The 13,312-nt window shown below is 44.4% G+C and overlaps 1 protein-coding gene across 4 annotated transcripts in view; it reads left to right on the top strand.

The window, feature by feature from the left end:
* MAP4K4 (mitogen-activated protein kinase kinase kinase kinase 4) overlaps positions 1-13,312 on the top strand; it is a 248,345-nt gene that overhangs the window by 75,773 nt on the left and 159,260 nt on the right. The gene's annotated exons all lie outside the window — the stretch shown is intronic.

The raw sequence follows: 13,312 nt of genomic DNA on the forward strand, positions 1-13,312 counted from the left end.
TTCTTTACTCTACAATTGTTACCAAAATTGCAAGAGTTCTGTAACTGGCGCTGTGGTGGGACTTCAGATAACTGCTAGCGGTCGGTCTTGTCTCTGGACATTACGCATACCACAGATACTGCACAATTGAGCAGGCTTTGGCATGTAGGATAGTCTGTGTTCAGGGGAAGCCCTAAAAAAGAGGGGGATATTTACAGGTCAGGTCTGAACTGTGAGATAAGTTTGCATAACATCTGCCTGCACTGTGAGTGGCTCAAGCTGTAGTTGAATGGAGTTAAGGAGTCCAGGCTACAAATAAATAGCAGAGAAAAGAGAGGGGATTCTCTATTTATTTGTACCCTGGACTCCTTAACTCCATTCATCTGGACGTGGGTTCTGCCCAGGAAACACATGATTCCATCTACATGTTTTGTTAATCTCTAAGGTGTGCTGCAGGACTATTTGTTGTTTTTAGTTACAGACTAACATGGCTACCCCCTCTGAAACTTTCAAGTTGTCGTGATGAGTCTTTTGTTTTCCATATGGCTAAATGTCACAAAAATACAGTTGTGCCACCTCCCTCCCCCTTCATGTTACTTCTGTGGACAGGAACCGCTTCATGTCAGATAAAATCTACCTGGTTTTGGATGTGATAACGTGTGTACGTTTGTAAACGTAACCCTTTGCACTCACTGTTACATTTCTAAAGTGCCCATCCCCTTTGCATCTGAGTGCTCTGATCAACAATTTCAAATTGCAGTCGATTCAACTTAATAGCAATCCCGATACTAGCAACCGGTTAATGCAAACCTATTTCCAGGAACCAGTCCTGCCCTGTTAACATCAGTGTTAATGGAATGTAGAGACCGGTTTATTAGCAACTTATTTTTTAAGGACATCCCCAGCATAGGGGAGGCTTGTGAGGCTGCAGCCAAGGAAGGCATGTCCCTACACTTCCTTCTGGGACACTAGCCCTGCAAACCAGCTTGGTCACAGAGACTACCAAGTAAGTAAGGGGCTCGGAGGGGAAGCTGTGGGCAGGAAATAGCAGGAAGGGGGCTGCAGCCTGGACCCAGGAGCTGCATGGGAGCTCTTTCTACACTCTACGGACGGTGCCTTGGGTGGGGGCTGCACACAGAGCAGGAAGTACAGTACTGAGATGTGCCAAGGCTCAATCCCCAGACAGCTCAAGGAGACTTACAGTGCAGCCCCAGCCCCCCTATTCCCTGTAAAACCCTGGCATTTGGGCTTCAACGTCTCTCTCTACCACTTCCTTCCCTGGCGGCTTCTGCCTCACAAACTTGTCTTTCTGCTTATCAGCAACTGCTGGATAATGTCAACTTCTTTTTGCTGGCAACAAATGGGTTGCTAATAAGCTGAAACTACAATATTATATTTCTATTGTGGGAGTGCCTGAGAATCCTATGCCTGGATCAGGACTGGAATCCCATTGTGCTAGGCTCTGCGCAAACACAGAACAAAGAGATTGTTCCTGCCCCCAAAGAATTGACGATCAGTGTGATTTGGGGTTTCTTAATTTTGGGTGCCCAACTAGAGATACTTCAAAGGAGCTTGGCTGCTTCAGAGGATGCTTATGCCTGCCTTCTGAAAATCAGGCTCCTGTCAGATCACTAGTTGATGCTGAAAATATTGACTTTCAGCTCATGAGTACCTTAGCAAGCAAACAATATTTTCTGAGCTTAATCAGCTTTTTCTGCTGGTATTTCTTAAACTAGTCTTAGAAACTAGCTTGGGGAAATAACAGTGTTGTTCACAAGTCCGTGGTAAAAAAGTGTATGGACTTAAATAAAACAAAGGAAAGAAGAAAAATGAAAAGCAGAGAAACAGTAACAACCAGATACCCCTCCCCATTGGAATTTCTATATTTCACTTGTGTTCGGAAATCTTTGAAATGCAGAAGTACTCAGATTGTAAGCTCTGTGGATCAGAGACCTTTGGGGGGTTCTGTTTGTACAATATCCAGCTTCTTGATTTGAGCTATTAGTTAGGTAATACAAATAATAATGGAGCAGACACCCTTTCTAGGTCTGTGCTGTCTTTGATGTGATGTTTCCCCTAGTGGAGAAACCAAATAGTTCTGTGATAGAAATGTAGCCGTGTTAGTCTGGGGTAGCTGAAGCAAAATGCAGGACAATGTAGCACTTTAAAGACTAACAAGATGGTTTATTAGATGATGAGCTTTCGTGGGCCAGACCCACTTCCTCAGATCAAATAGTGGAAGAAAGTAGTCACAACCATATATACCAAAGGATACCATTAAAAAAAATGAACAAATATGAAAGGATACAATTAAAGTGCATTAACACAGGACTATCTGTGGATAAAAAACAAGCTTAAGCATGGTTTAAACTCATATTATCTGAACAAAATTATAACTTATTTTTGTCAGCCAACCAAGATCATAAACATCTAAAATAACATACTTGGGATTAGGTAGAAATTTCAGGTTGACAAGACCCCCTGGTTAGCTAACTGAATTAGCTATAACATTTCAGTGGTACTTGATCATGCTTGTAAAATGCACCAGATAACGACTGTTTCAGCAATGCTCTTAGGAAGAAGCCAGTCTTGTGGAGAAGGATCATGAGCTCTATCAGCTAGACACTTTGGCTACATCTAGACTATGATCCTCTTCCGCATGGGAAATGCAAATGAAGTGCTCATTTACATATGTCACACACTCATTTGCATTTCCTCCTCAGATCCCTTTTGCACAAAAAAGCATTGTGTAGATGGCGCCTTTTTGTGCAAAACCCCCTTTTGCACAAATGAGTTGTGCAAAAAGGAACCATCTACACAGCGCTTTTTTGCAAAAACATCTTGCGCAAAAGGAATCGGAGGAGGAAATGCAAATGAGAGCAACATATGCAAATGAGCACTCCATTTGCGTTTCCTCTTGCAGAAGAGGATCATAGTCTAGATGTAGGCTTTGAGGGTATGAGGAAGCTGAGAATGAGTGCACACATAAGAAAATGGGTAACCACTCTAAGTAGTGAGGGTGGGCCTGTTTGCCCTATTTGATTCAGATACAGGCAGTCCCCGAGTTACGCGGATCCGACTTATGTCGCGGATCCGACTTATGTCGGATCCGCAGTTACGAACGGGGTTTGCTCCGCGTCTCCCTGGTCTGCTGGAGACCAGCAGACCAGGGAGACGGGGAGCAAAGCCTCAGAGGACGCTGCCAGCGGAACAGCCCAGACGCGCTGTGGCAGACGCGCCAGCAGACCAGGGAGACGCGAAGCAAAGCCGCGGAGGACCCGGGCGGCGGGACCGCGGTGCGTCTCGGTCCGCCACCCGTGTCTCCCTGGTCTGCTGGGGGGGGGGGGGGGATGCAGCTAGTGCGCAGCCCCCCGCCCCCAGAAGACCAGGCTTTTCTCCGGACGCCTGTGGTAGAGCAGCTGGGGCGCTGCCGGTTGGTCCCGCAGCGCCGCTCTGGGTGCTACTGGAGCAACCCAGCAGCACCCCAGCTGCTCTGCCCCAGGTGTCCCCAAATCAGCCTCTGCTGAAACTGACCAGCGCTGACTACAGGAAGCCCGAGGCAGAGCTGCTCTGCCCTGGGCTTTCTGTAGTCAGCCGCTGGTCAGTTTCAGCAGCGGCTGAATCTGGACGCCAGTTCCGACTTACATACAGATTCAACTTAAGAACAAACCTACAGTCCCTATCTTGTACATAACCCGGGGACTGCCTGTACTGTTTATTTATGTAGGTCATTTTAGCAAGCTTTGGCACTTTCAATTTGCGCCACAAGTGTTTTACAACCGCAGATTAATCTTTCTTGTGAGATGAAAATTCTCTAGTGGTTTAGCCTTGCTATTGTAGGGGGAAAAAAAAACAACACTTGCTCCTCTAGTGCAAGTGGGTAATTATCTCCCAGAATGTGGTCAGATTTGTTCTCAGTTCTCAAATAATCTTGTATGATACCATCTCAGTGGCATTTCCTCAGGAAAGTTTGCAACCCTGTGATCCCTGACACCACCCATCATGGTTTGGTCACACAAGTAGGGGCAGAGGGGGGGTTGTTGTGTCGGGAGATGGGAAGAGGAAAAAGAAATAGCATAACTTCAAGTGAATGCTTTCTTTGCAGGAGATGAGTGTCTATTGCATCTTTAGTCTCTTGCCTCGTTTTCAGCACTGTTACGTCTTTCCCATGTGAAGTGGGTTGTGCCCACAAAAGTTCCTGATATCATCTATATTTTTTGTTAGTCTCTAAGGTGCTGCAGAACTATTTGTTGTTTACTTTTTTCCATGTAACAGAGACTTAGCTGAGGTGCACACATAAACTAGCTGGGAGGATATTTATCAGGGCACTGTTAGCTGTCAGGGTCGTGTATATGTAATATGCTGGTCCAGTACTTTTGAGTCTCCCTCTAAAGCTGCGTCTATATTTCAGTTTATGTTGACATATTTTTCGTTGCTCAGGAGTGTGAATTAACACCCTCCCACACACGAGTGACATAAGTTACATTGGTATAAGTTTGTTTTACTGCAAAAAGAAAACCAGTTCTACAAGAGGTGTACAATTCTTACCGGTGATACTTGGGGGCAGTGTGCAAGTGAAGACATGTCCTTGCTATTTACAGAGCTTTAGCCTCCCAAGGATAATCCACAGTGCCTAGGTGTCCACTGTGGCCAGTACAGTAACTGCTGCTGTAACACCCAGGTAAACAGACAGACGTATTCCCCTACCCCAGGAACTTACTTGGATTAAATAAAAGCCCCAGGAACTTTGAAACGCCCTTTGAAACTATTTTCTTGGAAAGTGCTCACTTAACATCTGGCCAGTGGTGACAATGCCCACTCCAGGAAGCAAAGGATCCTTTGCTTGCAACAATGCTGAGCTACTGGTGCTTATCAGTGTTTGGGGAAGGAGGCTGGGCAATGACCCAGGATGCCCCTCCATCATTCTCAAAATGGAGAGAGCTGCACTGTTGGGATAGCTGTGCACTGCTTTCATCAGTGATAAATGTGCTGCAAATAAAAATATTGTCTGAGGCCTGTGATCCTAAATAGGTACAAAACCCAGTGCTTTTCTTTTACCACTTGCCTATCACGAATGAAACGGAGAGCGCCAGAACTCTGCAAGTGTAGACATAGTCTTAGGGCTTATCCTCATTACACAGTGGATTGATGCTGCAGCAATCAATCTACCAGTGGTCGATTGATCATGCCTGCTTAGAGTGATAAATCGATGTCTGAGCACTCTCCTGTCGACTCTGGTACTCCACCAGGGCAAGAAGAGTAGCCAGAGTTGACAGCACAACAGCCACCACTGACCTTACTGCATAGAAGATATCGTGGCAGGTTTGTCAACTTCAGCTACATGATTTGCATAGCTGAAGTTTTGTAGGTTAGATTGACAGGTGGGGAGAAAAGCCGGTGGACAAGGCCTTAGCAAAAGCAGGGCTCAGTTTGCTTCACAAGGGAGGAGGAGCCTATTCTCTTGTTTAGAGACCATGGTATTAGCAGCAACTCCTCTTATAGCTAGAACAAAAGGGCTAAGTTGCATTGCAGCTGTTAGTATACTGATACCGTGTGTCATAACAAATAAAATCTGGCTAAGGTTGATCAGCTATGAATTTTAGTGGTGATATAGGGCATCTCCTCCCCTACTCAATACATTCTCCAACGGATAGTTAAATGAATAAAAGTGCTTACATTGTTCTCAAAAACAAGGTAAAATATGTTTGGTTGTTTTTGTTTAGCAAATTGGTTTGCTGTTCTGTGCAAAAAACAGCCAACCCCACTCCCCCTCGGTATTACCTGATTGCTAATAGAAATGCAGAATACAGCAAAGTACTAGTTGAAGCACTGCCTATGAACAGTTTGGTGTGAAGTTGTGACCTGTTAACTTCTCTCCTTTCACTTTTTGCATAAGCCTGGTCTATGCTGGCGTTTACTCACAGTATTTTGCAGAGTGCAAACCGTGGGCATAGACATGGTGCAACAGTATAAAATGTGATGTGAGGTTTCCCTGGGCAGACAAATACTGGCCTATTTTGACATTGTTCTCTGCAAGCTGTGCGCTTTTGCAGCCGCTCAAGAGAAATTCAGATGCCACCCAAATGATTAGCAGAGTGCCAACTACTAGGATTTTTGTTTCTACTGGTGGTGCACATTCACACATGCGTGGCTGCACATAAAATGTATTCTGCACATGGATGGAAAAGATTAGAGGGAAGATTGCACTGGACTCTTTGTGCCTTCATGTATTGAGTCTGGATTTCATGTCCCTGCTGTATGCCTGACCTCTCCCAATCATGTATTCTCAGATGACTTCTTTCCCAGCTGCACCTTTTGTCACTTTCTGGCATGTTCTTGCACTTCCACATGCAGTTGTTGCTTCCTTACCTTGCTACCTTCACTTCCAGACAAGGAGAGGAATATGTGTAGGCAGCTTTACTGGAGATTAACAAAACACCCTTCTGCACACTGTCCTGCTTTTTGTGGGAGGGACTATAACTGAAAGGGCTTTTTACCCAAACCATGTTCCACTATGGAGATCTCACCACCAAGATATTTTTTTTCCAAACTAGTTTCTTAAAATGATCCCAGGTTATCCTGCTACATCTCAGGAAGTCTCATAGGGGTAACTGTAACTTTAAAAACAAGTAGTCCTGTGGTACATTGGAGACTAATAAAAATATATGAATAGTATCATGAGCTTTCGTGGGTAAAACCCAGTTCAGATGAGCGGGAGTGGAAATCTTATGGTACTATATATATTTTTTTTTAGTCTCAAGGTGCCACAGGACTACTTATCTTAAGTGAAAAAGTTTTCTGCCACTTGGATTCAAAATGGCAACTTGTTTAGTCACGTCAGCAGCACCAAACCAGTCTTTCCCCTGAATTGTAATCAGAGGACATTATTTTAGGATGGACATTGAAACCGGAAATAAGTTGCCCATGTCTGGCTAGCAGAGGTGAAAGTAAGTGGGTGCAGAAGTATTTAAAGAGCTGGCAGGGACCTGGGTTGCAATAGGACAATATCTGTAAGAAATTTTAAGTTATTTTTATTGCTGCTGGCTAGGATAAGAACATATGTTTTTGCAGAGGCAGGTTTGAAAAGGACCATATTTGCATTGCTACCGGGTGTCAGAATTACTTATGCTGATAAGTAGGACTTTCTTGAGCATGGCAGTTCTCAAAAGAATCCATGGAAATGTAATAAAAATAAATGGTCTGCATCCTAAATAAACTATATCCCTGTGTTAGCGAAAATAACTAGCATTTAGCACATCACAGGCACAGTGGAGCCATTTCTTGCCATAACACAGCAGATCTTTTGTGAAACCATTTTTTAAAGTTGCCTTTCTTGCTCTGGTGGAACTTAATCATCCAGGTGCACTTGGTACTCACAGGCAGTTCTCTGGTTTGGCTCTTTATTGCTACATTTGAGCCTCTTGTGCTGCCCATGGTTTAACATGGTAGCTAGCCTTCCTTGTTCTTATTGATATACCACAAGGTGAACCCAATCGTGCATGTATCCTGCCCAGAACGTCAAGTCAAAGATATGAAAGCAAGTGCAAAAGTCATGAACTCAGATCCATCTTAAATTGCTCTGAAGAGTACCGTTCAGACCCTGATCAGGTCACACTTTGTAAAGATCCTTTTAAAAGAGGCATTTTCCCACTTTTTCCAGAGAGGGGAAAAACTGAAGCAGAGAGTGTAAGTCACATACCGCCATCTCCCAGCGGGTTACTGGCAGTAATTAATTGTGAAACCCTATTGAAAATGATGTCTGTGGCAATAGTATTTTTTTTTTCTAGTCTGGCATGGATGTGGCGTTATGGCTACCCTGTACTCATGATCCTGCTTCCCTAATTGATTCATTTTAAATTAGAAGAATTAAATGTCTTCTGATTTTAGTCTTTAAAATAACGAAAGTGAAAAGAATCATGGTTATGGACAAACTGCTGCTGAAACTCACTGCTCTAAAATATACTGCCAAGCAGGGTGTAAAAACAAAGGAAATCCAATAAGCTTAATGCTTAATTGATTCAATTTAAGGCCTATGTACATATGCTAAGTATTTATTATAAATTTAGCTTCTAGTGGAAGGTTTAATTAAGATTATAAAATAGTTTCCATTTCAAGCTCTTGATTGTAGGCCCTCAAATTAGTTGAAAAATTTCTGTTTGGAATGAAAATTTCCATTTGTGTTTCAGCTCAGATGTGGGGAATTTTTTGTGTGGGTGTGGGGAGCCTTGCTTAGCCATTTGAGTTTAGCAGGGTGAAGGGAAGAATAATTTGTCCTTTTACAAAATTCCAGATTTTTTAAATTGTGGCTAAAGCTGAATTTTTAAACTTAGGAAAATTGGCATGTTAAAGTGTCACTGAAATGTGCACATGTAATACAGCAAGTCTTCAAAAGATCCTAAACACTCATCCTTAAAATCATAGATGTGAATAATATAACACAATGTTTCTCAAACTGTGCTCTGCAAGACATCTCCAGGGGCTCCGCGAGGTTGACAAACTGGAAACATTGATAGGTACAACGCATATAATCAGTGGACCGCTGGGGTTCCGTATAAATTTTTATGCATGTAAAGGGCTCCCAAAAAGTAAAGGAGCCCAAAAAGTTTGAGAACCGCTGCTCTAGCTATAGGCAAACTAGGCAGCTGCATAGGGCAGCAGATTTATGGAAGAAACCCCCCCCCCCCCACCACCAATCTATGGGGATGTGAACTGTAGAGCATTCTAATGGCCCCGTGTCAACCTTGCTAGTATGAACTACAAGAGACCTAAACAACTTTAAAAACAACAACAAATAGTCTAGTAGCACCTTAAAGACTAGCAAAACATGTAGATGGAATCGTGAGCTTTCATGGGCACAACCCACTTCTTCACACCCCCCCCCCCCCCAGCAGAGCAGGGGGACAGGAGCAAAGCCTTGGAGCACGCCCGCAGCAGGACAGCCCAAGCGCGCCCGGGCTGTCCCGCTGCGGGCGTGCTCCAAGGCTTTGCTCCCCGTCTTCCTGCAGACCAGGGAGCTCGTTTGCCCCGGGCAATGTAAAGTAATGCACATTGGAAAAAATAATCCCAACTATACATACAATATGATGGTAACTAATTTAGCTACAAGTACTCAAGAGTAAGATCTTGGAGTCCTTGTGGATAGTTCTCTGAAAACATCCACTCAGTGTGCAGCAGTAGTCAAAAAGGAAACAGAATGTTAGGAATAATTACAAAAGGGACAGAGAATATGAGAGAGAATATCTTATTGTCTCTATATAAAACCCACATCTTGAATACTGCTTACAGATGTGGTCACCTCATCTCAAAAAAGATATATTGGCATTGGAAAAGGTTCAGAAAAGGCCAACTAAAATGACTAGGGGTTTGGAACGGGTCCCATAGGAAGAGAGATTAAAAAGACTTGGACTTTTCACCTTAAAAAAGAGGAGACTAAGGGGAGACTAAGGGGGAGGATATAATAGAGGTCTATAAAATCATGACTGGTGTGGAAAAAGTAAATAAGGAAAAGTTATTTACTTGTTCCCATAATATAAGAACTTTACCAACTAAAATTAATAGGTAGCAGGATAAAAACAAAAGAAAGTTTTTCTTCACTCAGTGCACAATCAGCCTATGGAACTCGTTGCAGGAGGGGGTTATGAAGACGAGAACTTTAACAGGGTTCAAAAGAGAGCTAGATAAATTCATGGAAATTAGGTCCATTAATGACAGGACCTATTAGCCAGGATGGGTAGGAATGGGGTCCCTAGCCTCTGTTTGTCTGAAAATGGATGACCTGAGAGGAATCATGTGATGATTACCTACTGTTTGCTTCCTCTGGGGCATCTGGCATTGGCCACTGTCTGCAGACAGGATACTGGGCTAGATGGACCTTTGGTGTGGCCCAATATGGCCATTCTTATGTCCTTAGCTTTCAGCATCTGCTCCCCTTTGCAGCCAGGCAACTCTGCTGGCTAATGACCCCCCTCCCATTGATGAAACCAGTGACATCAGCTCTGCAGATCCTTTGCATTTTGTGAGCTAAAGGATTCCCCTTGTTCTAGGCCCCCATGTAAGGGGATAGGCTCAATATTTCCTAATGGATATTAGGAAAAACTATTTCACTAGGAGGGTAGTGAAGCACTGGAATGGGTTACCTAGGGAAGTAGTGGAGTCTCCGTCCCTAGAGGTGTTTAAGTCTCGGCTTGACAGAGCCCTGGCCGGGTTGATTTAGTTGGGATTGGTCCTGTCTAGGGCAGGGGGCTGGACTTGATGACCTTCTGAGGTCTCTTCCAGTTCTATGATTCTATGATAATAGGCAGAATACAGGTTGGCTCACTGTATTCATGCCATATAACTATGGAACAGTGCTTTAAGTGAAGAAGACCTGTTCTTTTAAAATAAAAAAATGAAATAGATGAGTGTTTCTCAAACTGCGCTCCGCAGAGCCTCAGGGCTCCGCAAGACAGATCTAGGGGCTCCGTGAGGCTGACAAACTGGAAACATCAATAGGTACAACATATACAATCAGTGAACCACCGGGGCTCTGCATAAATGTTTACGCATGTAAAGGGCTACAGAGCCTAAAAAGTTTGAGGACTGCTGAAATAGGTGATTGCTCTCAGAATTGACTTATCAAATGGATGGAGGTCTGAGAAGGGAAATTTGACCATGCTTTATACTTCACAGGCACAACACAAGACCAAATGTGGTTTGGTGCTTAGTTGTGAGACAGACTCCATTTTATTCCTGAGGGAATTCTGTACCATTGGGCACCTGCAGAATTCATGTCTCCCTACAGATTTCTTTGATTCCCCGCAGAAAATGATGGGGAAAGGAAAGGGAAGCCACAAAAGGGTGCATGGTTTTGGGTGCCTGGGACAGCTGGCAGAGAATAAAAGCACTGTGAGGGGTGTGGGAGGCTGGTGATGCCCAGGCTAATGCTGACTCAGGCCCCTCTCACCATGTGCCCTGCTCACCAAGTTTCAACCCCCTGCACCTGAAATGTTCACCCTCCTTCCCTCCAAACACCTCCCTCCCTAACCCCTATCCAGGATCTGTGTGGCTACGTCTACATTGGCCCCTTTTCCGGAAGGGGCATGTTAATTTCAGCGATCATAATAGGGAAATCCGCGGGGGATTTAAATATCCCCCGCGGCATTTAAATAAAAATGTCCGCCGCTTTTTTCCGGCTTTTAGAAAAGCCGGAAAAGAGCGTCTACACTGGCCCCGATCCTCCGGAAAAAGCGCCCTTTTCTGGAGGATCTTATTCCTACTTCGAAGTAGGAATAAGATCCTCCGGAAAAGGGCGCTTTTTCCGGAGGATCGGGGCCAGTGTAGACGCTCGTTTTCCGGCTTTTCTAAAAGCCGGAAAAAAGCGGCGGACATTTTTATTTAAATGCCGCAGGGGATATTTAAATCCCCCGCGGATTTCCCTATTACGATCGCTGAAATTAACATGCCCCTTCCGGAAAAGGGGCCAATGTAGATGTAGCCTGTGTGTGTGTGTGTGTGTGTGTGTGTGTGTATGTGTATGGGGGTGGGAAGGGGGAGGAATCTGGATGCACAGGGGTTGGCTGAGGGGGTGGATTGTGGGTGTAGAGGCTGGTGGCTATTACCCATGCTTAGCTGCTAATTGTGGCCTCTGTGAGCTCCAACCACCTTCATCTGAATCCCTCTGCATTCCCATTGCCTCTACACACCCACAAGCCACCCCTTCAGACAGCCCCTGTGCATCCAGATTTCCCCCCCCCCCCCCCCCCCCCCCCCCCCCCCCCCACACACACACACTAAGCCCTTCCACACTCAGATCCTGCTGGGTTTAGGCTGTGTCTCCTTACTAGGGATGTGACCATGTACCCGTTTACATGATTAACTGATGAGTCTGGGCTTACTGATTAATCCTGACTGCTACACTCAGTGTCCCCTCCGCCTCCGTGTCAGAGGAAGGGGAGAGGTTGGAGCTGGATTAAAAGCCGGCTCCCCAGAACACTGGCTCCCTCCCAGCCCTCTGTTTCCCCTCCCCTCCACTCCCCTCCCCCACATTTAAATATTTAACTGCTATACAAAACTAAAATGCTTTTTAACCTCCCTAATCATTACCTGGAGTGGAGGGGCAGAACCCTGTGGTGTTTCTGGGGCATGAGTCTGTGTCCAGGGAAGTGTGGGCACTTCAGAGGGATTTCCCATCTCCAGGCAGCATGTGGCCTGTGCTCCTCCCCGCTGACATGCTGGAACCCCCACATTTATTTACTGACAGAATTTGCACTGATGTGCAGAATTTTAAAATATTTCGTGCAGAATTTTTTTTTGGGGGGGGGGCACAGCATTCTCTCACAAGTAATATCTGTACTACAATCACTGTCAAATGTCGTCTTGTCTTAGTTCTTTATCTTCTTGGCCTAACGGAAATTGAGAATAATAGGTTTTTAGACCACTGCAGCTTGTTTCAGTTTTTCGTTGTTGTTCCAAAGAAGGGTTTTCTTTGAAATTTGGCTCTGTAGAGAAGATAATTGAAATGCTTCATCCTTAGTGTTCCACTGAATTCCTAAGGTACTTGTGTACTCCCCCATTAAACATTGCTTATTATATGCAATTATCTAAACTGCCTTAGTAAGTACATTATTATCTTGAGTCAGGTTTTAGTAGTAGTATAATCTGATGAGTCTGAGGGACATGAAATCACATATTATTTACACTTCAGGGCCTAATTAGGAAGGTGCTTAAGCCTCTGACAGCATGAAGTCCATCTGTTTCTGGGAGGACAGGAGAGGGCCTGATTTGCTTACACAATACAATAGTCCAGATGAATTAATGGTATTGATTGCATCACATATTCTTTTGAATGGCCATAATTTTTATGAGTGAATGGGGAAATGCTAAGTGAAATTGACCACCAAAGATGCAAGTGAATGGGCATCCTAAAGTGCTCCAAAATGCTGCATGCTCATGTACTGAATATGTAATGAACAATTGGATTGAGATTTAAACCCCCCCCTCAAAAATGCAGTATTCTTGTTGATTTCCTCATCTTCTCCTCTGCTCCTGGCAATCTTAAGTAAGATCTGTGCTCTCATAATGATGTAATAAGCTTATTACAGACTTTATGCCCTTCATCAAACAAGGGAAGCTAAGGAACAACTGTGCTGCCCTGTGCAGTGCACTCACTGTGAGTTCCTCTGAGTGTTCAGGCTCTTTGAAATTGCAGAGCTTCAAAGAATCTGTATTATGAAAGGCAGGTACCTGCCTCAGACTGGTCACTACTAGGAATTGCCCGACACAGTTGTCAATGCTTCCACATGCGTGTGCGTGTTAATGCTCTACCATTGATTCTGTAAGCAAGTACTTTTATAGT

The sequence above is a fragment of the Pelodiscus sinensis genome, chromosome 1, assembly GCF_049634645.1.
Source record: "Pelodiscus sinensis isolate JC-2024 chromosome 1, ASM4963464v1, whole genome shotgun sequence".
NCBI classification, from domain to species: Eukaryota; Metazoa; Chordata; order Testudines; family Trionychidae; genus Pelodiscus; species Pelodiscus sinensis.